Here is an 8,768-nt window from a genome sequence, read left to right as displayed (position 1 = left end):
GAATGCTGCGATACCCGTGGGAGCAGATATGGCAGTCGTTTTTTCCAAATTTATTCTGATCCAATGTTTAATCGTTTCAATTAGAAAACTTTTCCCTGTACCACCCTCGCCACTTACGTACAGTCGCAGAATCTGATTCTTATCTTGTAAAACTTGGCATACTCCATCAAAGACTCTTTTCTGGTCTTTGTTCAATTGCGACATCATTTGCGATAAATCAATCGGGTCGTCAATCTTACCAAAATCTTCCAGATCTTTCATCGCGTCGTCAGCTTCTATCGGATTACAATCCAGTTCATCGTCATCGGATTTGTCTCTGTCTGCTGTTTTCAGATCATTTTCGCGCTTCTCGATTAATTCAGCAACGTTCTCAAAAGCTTTCTGTATTTCTTCGAGCCTTTCGTGATATTTCATTGCCTTCGTTAAAACAGACTCTGAATTCTTAAAGGCATCCGTGTAAGTCTCGAATGTACCTTTGAGTTCACTCAAATCTCTCCATGGTTTGAACAGAAGAAGCAGCGAGTAAAAGTATTTTTCGGGCTCAGTTTTTATATTAAATCGATAATGGTTAATTAAATAACCCTTTTTTCGTTTTTTTAAAAATAAACCCGATGCCAGTTTGTAACACTTGACTTCGTCATTATTTGACATCTGTTTCGTAATTTCCCAGAATTTGGCAAAATCGTACAAATTTAATGATTCTAATTCCTGAGGTCTATTTGGATAGTAATCATCGATGAGTGACGAACAGTAAATATTCGTAGAATTTTCATCGAGAGCTTTAATTTCATTAAATGTTTTAACTTTTCTATTTCTCACCTCATTAACATCGATCCATTTGACCACGGTATCATTATCTATACCGTACAAGGGATTCCCTAATAGTGTATCCGCAGCTTCTAAAGCACCGCATTCTCTGTTATTTAATGAACGCATTGCAAAATTCCACAGTTTCGATGCCAAGGACTTATTCGAATCTATCACTTCAAAGTCTGTATTGCATTTTTCCGACTTTGTCGTGTATTTTGTTAAATATGAGTTTAAAAACTCTGATTTTTCTCCAATAAATTGTATGTCCATATTTCCCTCCCAGGCTAATTTGATAGCCGGATTATAATCGTTTATAAACCTTTCCGACTCCTTGCGAGGAAGATCGTACAATCTGCTCTTACTGCGTAAATTTTTTCTACCGACTATCGAAGTAATAACGTCTCTTAAAACGAAATTCTCAGTAACTGGACGAGGAAAATCGAACCGACACTTTCTGTATATATTAGTTTCCGTTTTTTTCGTACGCATGCAATACGAGTTATGTTTATGATTCTGATCACTTATTACCGTATCGTACAACGTTGGCGAAACATTTTCATCTGGAATTTCACACGTTACGTATTTTCGAATAAACGTAGCAACTTCTTCATCCAGCGATTTTCCTATTACTGGAGCATCTTTTATCCAAATTATACAATGCATGTGCTGAATACCTCTACTTTGATATTCCAGTCGCCAGAAGTAATGAATAACCTTTCCTATTGGATTATCGGACGAACAAATAAAATCAATCATGGCTTTGAATTTTATGCACATGAATCTAGAAGTACTTACAGGATCGTATGCGACTAGTTCGCTGATGCCTAACTTCTCTTTATCGGGATTCATATCTCGTAAATATTTACCCAAATCGGACCATTTCCATTCACTAGGACTCAAAGTCAAAAACCACGTCGCTGGACCGTAATGCAAAGTCATGCATTTTACATTATTGGACGGTTGTCGCCAAAATTGATCCGTATTTCTCAATTTTGCGAAAATACTCATTAAATTCGATTCTAATTCGTAACCTTTCAATTCGTTCAAGTATCTACCAGCAGTGTATCTCTCTCGTGAGTTAGTAACCATCATCGTATAATAGATACCACTTTTCAACTGTCGGTAGTTAGCATCATTGAGAAGGGAAAACAGATACTGCAGATTCAACCTGAATCTACTATGTTTCGACATCAATCGTGTTCTAATAAATAAATATTCCGGCAATGCAAAGTTTCTATCTTCTCGTTGTCCATTGACACCATCAGGATATAAATCAGGGAAACACATGACATCCAGATATTTATAACGATTATCCATTGGAAAATCTTCAATTTTCATCATTTGATAAAGCTTCAATGCAGATTCGTTATCGATTCTTTTCGCGTGTATTGGGTATATTGTATACTGATCGTTAATATCCGAATCTTCAGTGATTTGTGTGAGGAAAGCCCTACGTTTTAAAACGATTTGATCATTATTATTTTTGTTTTCCTGTACATTGTACAAATTCAATGCTGGTAATTTCTCAACCACCTCATTTATTTCGTCATTGTCGCTTTCGTCATCGACAATCCGATATTCTGTTTCCTGCAACTTATCATTTAATAGATCATCAGATGACGCCGGAAGACGAATTTTCGAGTAATGAGGATTATTTTCGTTCAACCATTGTAAAGCCTTATACACTTTATTAATATCTACCAAATTTTCCCAAACCACTTTAGATTTCTTGGGTATACCTCGAACGAGAATGTGCAACTCGTGATTCAAATTTATAGGATCTTCCGGAGGACATACCTTATCCAATGTTTCTTGTAAAGGTAGAGGCAAATGAAATGTTCTACCTTTTACTTTGCGGATCATTTGTCTATGCGGTATATGTTTGTTCGAAACTTTGCCCATCAATTGCACTACTTGAAAGCTGCTCATTCTCTTGATTAACATTTTTTCGTAATCATTGAAATCTGACAAAACATCTGGTAATGGTTTTATCGCAAGATTATTCAAAATGCAAGTAGAAGGCAACACGCCTTTTTGAAATTTACCCAAACAAAGCTTACAAACGAATTCAGTATTATTACTGTGTTCTGTTACGTTTGCTATCAGATCTTTCCAAAAAGGTCCGTCTATTGTTTTCCTCAGCTTCTCGAGCTTAGAAACGTCTCTTCTCAAGCATAATTTTTCGCAAGAGATGCAAGGGATACGTGGTAAATCCAACAATCGCTTTTTCATGACTTTAAATGCTTCGTAATTTTGCGAGAAAATCTTTTCCTTGTCCAAACAAACATCAGTTACATTTTTTGGATAAAATCTTGCTTTATTCTTAAAATCATTGGAAATTTCAACTAATTTATCCATATTGAGGAATCTCAAAGATGAAAACAGTTGACAAAACTTATTATAATTGTCGATCAATTTGTAAACATTTCTTCGAATATTCCTCACGAAAGGAAAATGAGGTGATAAAGTGTTTATCATTGCAATGTATGACTTGCAAAGATTCGGATTTGTATAGCATTCCGGAGGATGTCCTAATCTGCTACTCGTACGTGAAACGGAACAATTTTTAGCTGCGCCATGAATTTAACATTCATTATCTTTTTCAAAATACCTTCTTCAAACAGTTCCAAAAATTTTACAAACTTTTCCATGGAAGTATCATTTATGTGGCATTTGTTCTCATCACAATGCCACATTTTTAACTTTTTACCATTGTTATCTATTAACGGCAAAACATTTATTACTCCGTGAGGAGAGGATTGTCTCATTATAAGTGGTTGCTCAAACTTTTTCCTTTGCTCGTAAGCAGTTTCATAAAAGTACGCTTCGGAAGATGAAGTATGTTTGGATAAGCCACAAAGAGCTCTAAGTTGATCGCTTTTTGGATATTTCAAAGTCTTACATTCATTGAATCGCAATAACGCAGCTTCAGCAACGTTTTTCAAATATGAAAACACTTTTCTTGCTGCATTGAGGTACGATTTTTTTGCTATTACACACCACTTAAATATCTGTTCGGCTTCCAATCGAGCACATACTGTTGATTTATTAATTTTTCTCGACATCTGTTGAATATAAAACTCTGAATATTTTGGAAACTTAAAACACTTTTGCCAAGATCGAACGGTATAAAATTTTTCCTTCATTCTCTTGAACATTTTCCATCTTTGTACGATAGACTTCTCGGCACATTTTGCGTAATACTTTTTGTTGTACAATTTTTTTGAGTCGGGATATTTTTGTCTGAATTTTCGTTGGCGGTCTCTTTCACGGGCAGCATTTTTTAAATAATTTTTTCTTTTGACGTACCGTTTATTTTCTACATCTTTTTGGTATTCGCCCCGATTTCTTTTACGTAATCCCTCAAGATCTTTTTTATATGTATCACGCATTTTTTGACGTTTTGTTTCAGGATCCTTATGGTACTGATCACGCACCATCTGAAGTTTTGTTTCAGGATCCTTATGGTACTGATCACGCACCATCTGACGTTTTGTTTCAGGATCCTTATGGTACTGATCACGCACCATCTGACGTTTGTTTCAGGATCCTTATGGTACTGATCACGCACCATCTGACGTTTTGTTTCAGGATCCTTATGGTACTGATCACGCATTATCTGACGTTTTGTTGCAGGATTTATAAAATATTTTTCTTTGTGAGAAAAAGCATCTTTTTCGATTCGTTTCGAACGTTGTTCCTCAGTTTCCTTACTACGTGCAAGTCTTTTTCTCAGTGCATCCTTCTCTCGTCTTTTCAATGTCTCCAACGGCAGTAGCGTTAATGGAGCAATTGAATCATAGAGGTACGGAAAATGAGTTATTGTTTGTTTTTGAAACATTGCGGACAAATGAGGTCTTAGCAACGATTGATTATACGTCACGATGCAAGGATTTACGCCAAACAGAATAGATGTAACAATCGCAATTGCCATAGGACCACAATTATAACCGTCACCTTGCGACTGAACTTTAGGAAAAACTATTGGATTGTTTTGACAATCATGAAAGGGAAATAATCTGTCCACAAAAATTCGAATTTCTCCATTCAAATTTTGTATATTTGCATTACGACTACCTTCATGAGAATCATATATAATAATAGATTTTGCATCGTAATGGCAAGCAACCCAATGTCCACGACCAAAATCACTGTGCAGTATTTGCAAATGCTTCTTCTTTGAATTATTCAGTGGAACAATCTGATCGGGAAATATTGTCAACCATACAGGTCGAGGTGCATAATCAGAATTGCTTTCGAGTAGCGCATGGAAACTGTCTATCATCGTTTCCGTCAACCATTCTTTGGAAGCCAAAATATTCTTTTCCTTATTGCCATAATGGAACTTGTGACACTGATGATCCATTTTCAGTTGTTGGGACAGTTTTAGTTATAGATATACGGCGTTTGGGGCAGCCTTCTAGTGATGCAAGTATCAAATAAGATTTTTCTAATTAGACGCCTAGGGCAGGCGAAAGGTCTGAGATATTGCAGACTAAATGCTACAAAAGCGAATACTGTTAATTTGGATGTGTAATAGACCCAAAACAAAAATACTTTTTCTAATTGTATAGGCGCCACGGGCAAGCCAAAAATCTGCGCTATTACAGACGAAAACGCTATAATAGCGAATAATTTTAGTTTGGATACGTAATAGGCCGAACAAAATTAATTTTTGTAATTGGATGCAGGCGTCTAGGGCAAGCCAAAATTCAGCGCTATTAGCAGCCGATGTTCTAATTCAGCGCTTATGGCAGCTTTTATACAGCGCCTATTTTATACAGAGCAGCCGATTAATTTTTTTTTATTTTTCCAGATCTGTAAAATAAAAAAGTTATATAAATACATTATAAATTATTTTAATAAACATATGCAAAGATTCAAAATTATTACACTAATTAAACAATACTTCAGAAACTGCAGTTAAAAAGAAATGAAATTACATCTGTTCATTTTTCTTTTATATAGTACTTGTAATTCACGTAATCACATTGACAAGTCCAATTTAACTCGAATTCCCGGGCCCCTTTAAACCCCACTTGGCTAATTTTGGAAAAAAATTTTTTTTGCAAATAAAAGGAAAAATTTAAAAAATTCAATTTTTTAAATTTTTTTAATTTTTTGCATTTTTCAGGAAACAATAATAAAAATTTTCATGAGGAAAAACCCCCCAAGTAAAAAAAGGAATTTAAAAAAATTTTCTTTTTTATTGGGGGGAAAACACAAATTTTCAAAAAGAGGGGCCAAAAAATTTTGGGTACCGGAAACTTCATATTTTTGTAATTTTTTTAAGGGCCAAAAAATTTTTTTTTGGAAGGAATTACAGAGCCTTTTCGGGTTTTTGGGGGTTTTGTTAATTAGGGGGTTGGGGGGCCCCCCCCCCCCACCCCTTTTGATCCGTTCAAATAAATTTTTTAATACCAAAAATTAATTTTACCTAAATTTTCCCCAAAAGGAAATATTTATTTGGAAAAATGCCCAAAAACTTTTTTTCTTTTATACCCCGGGGCCCAAATTTTTAAAGAAAAATAAACAATTTTTTTATTTGGAATTTTCCGAAAAAAAAATTTTTTTTTAATTTGGATTCGGGGAAACAAATTAACCCTATTCATTTTTTTATTCAAATTTAATTTTTAAAACCCCCATTTTTAAAACCCCTTTAATTTTTTTACCGATTTTTGGTTAAAAATTTAAAAAATTTAAAAAATAAATACAAAATTTTTTAATTAAAAAAATTTTTTTTTTTTTTAAAATTGTTAAATTGAAAAAATTTTTTTTTTTTTGTTTTTTAAAAAAAAAAAACCAATTTTTTTAAAATTTTTTAAAAAAAATTTTTTTTCCTTTTTTTAAAAATTTTTTTTGTTTTTTCCCAAAAAAAAAAATTTTAAAAAAAATTTTTTTTTCCCTTTTTTTTTTTTAAAAAAAAATAAAAAAAAATTTTAAAAAAATTTTTTTTTTAAAAAAAAATTTAAATAAATTTACACGATTAAACGAATTTTAAAGGCAGATTTTTAAATTTAAAAATTTTGTTTAAAATAAATTTTAAATGGGGAAAAAAAAATTTAAAAAACAAAATAGGGGGGAAAAAAATAGCTGTTTTTATTGAAATTTAAATTTCCTGAAAAAAATAAAAAAAATTAAAATAATTTTAAATTTTTTTTTGAAATTATTTTTTTTTTTTTTTTTTTTAAAAAATAAAAATTTTAAAAAATTTTTTAAAATTTAAAAAAATTTAAGAAACCAATTATTTTTAAAAAAAATTTTAAAATTTTTTTTTTGGAAATTTTAAAAATAATATGAAAAAAAATTTTTTTAAAAAAATTTTGGGTTTTGCAATTTTTAAAAAAACTTTTAATATATTTAAAATAAAGAAAAAATTTTTAAAAAATTTTTTATTATTTAGGGAAAATTTCCAATTAGTTTGTCTATTAAAAAATAATAATAAAAAAAAATTTTTAAATTTTTTCCAATTGAAATTTTTTAAATTTTAAAAATTTTTTCCCTTTGAAACGTTTTAAAAAGGGAAAAGGGAATAATTAATTAAAATTTTTTAAAATTTTTAAAAAAAATTATTGAAAAAAATTTTAAAAATATTTAAAATAATTAAAAATTTTTAAAAACATTTTATTGGGTTTTTTTTTTTAAATTTTAAAAAAAGGGAAATTTATTTTTTTTTAATTTTTAAAATTTTATTTTTTTTTAAAAAAAAACATTTTTTTTTTTTTAAATTAAAAATTTAAAAAATTTTTGGAATTAAAAAAAATGTAGTCCCCGAATTATTTTTTTTTTTTTTTTTTTTAAAAATTTTAAAAAATTCAAAATTATTATTGTTTTAATAATTTTTCACAAAAAAATTTTTTTAAAAAAATTTAATTTAAAAATTTAAAATTAAACAGAAAAAATTAATTAAATTTTTTTTTTTTTATTTTTGAACAATTATATTGTAATTAATTTTTATTTTAAAATTTTGGGGGTTATTTAAAAGTTTTCAATAAAAAAAAAATATTGTTAAACTTTAATTTTTTTTTAAAAGAAAATGAAAATTTAACTTTTTAAAATTTTAAAATTTTTAAAATTTTTTTAAAATTTTTTTAAAAAAATTTTTTTTTCTTAATAATAAAAATTTAAAAATTAATAAAAAAAAAAAAAATTTTTTTAAAAAACTATTAACCCTTTTTAAAAATTTTGGGTTGCTTTTTATAAACCCCTTTTTTTTAAATAAATATAAATAATTGGGGTTTCCCCCAAAAAAAATTGGGATTATAATTTTTCAAGGTAACTATTATGTTTGTTAAAATTTAAAAAAAATAAATTTAATTTTCACTTTTTTTTTTAAAAAATCTTTTTTTTGGGGGGGTTTTTTTTTTTTAAAAACGGTTTAAATTTTTTAAAAAATTAACAAAAAATTTAAGGATTAACTTTAAACCTACCTTTTTTTTTCCCATATAAAAAATTTATAAATTTAATTTAATTTAACTTTTTTTAAAATTTTTTTGGGGTTTTAAAAAAAAATAAAAAAATTTTTTAAATTAAAAATAAATTTTAATTTTTTTAAAATTTTTATATAATTTTTTTAAAAAAATTAACAAATTTTTTTAATTTTTTTAATATTTTTAAAAAAATTTTTTGTTCTTGTTTTAATTATAAAACTTTTTTATAAAATAAAAAAAACCCAATCCTAAAAAAAAAATCAAATTCAAAAAAATTTTTTATAATTTTTTTTATAATAATAAAATAATACAACAAATAAAATAAAATTTTTAAATTTTTAAAAATGAAATTTTTCAAAAAGTTTAAAAACTGTGTTTAATGTTTAAATTTAAAAATTTAATACAAAAAAAAAATTTTTAAAAATTTTCCCCTTTTTTCTTTTTGAAAGGGGGCCTTTTCCCCGTTCGGGGGGTTTGGTTTTTAAAAAAATTTTAAACTTTTAAATATTTTAATTTTAAAAAAATTTA

Source organism: Nylanderia fulva, unplaced genomic scaffold, assembly GCF_048542155.1.
Source record: "Nylanderia fulva isolate GAGA-0341 unplaced genomic scaffold, ASM4854215v1 Scaffold269, whole genome shotgun sequence".
Lineage (NCBI taxonomy): Eukaryota > Metazoa > Arthropoda > Insecta > Hymenoptera > Formicidae > Nylanderia > Nylanderia fulva.
The sequence above is the reverse complement of the archived record's forward strand: the minus strand, read 5'-3'. Positions refer to the sequence as shown.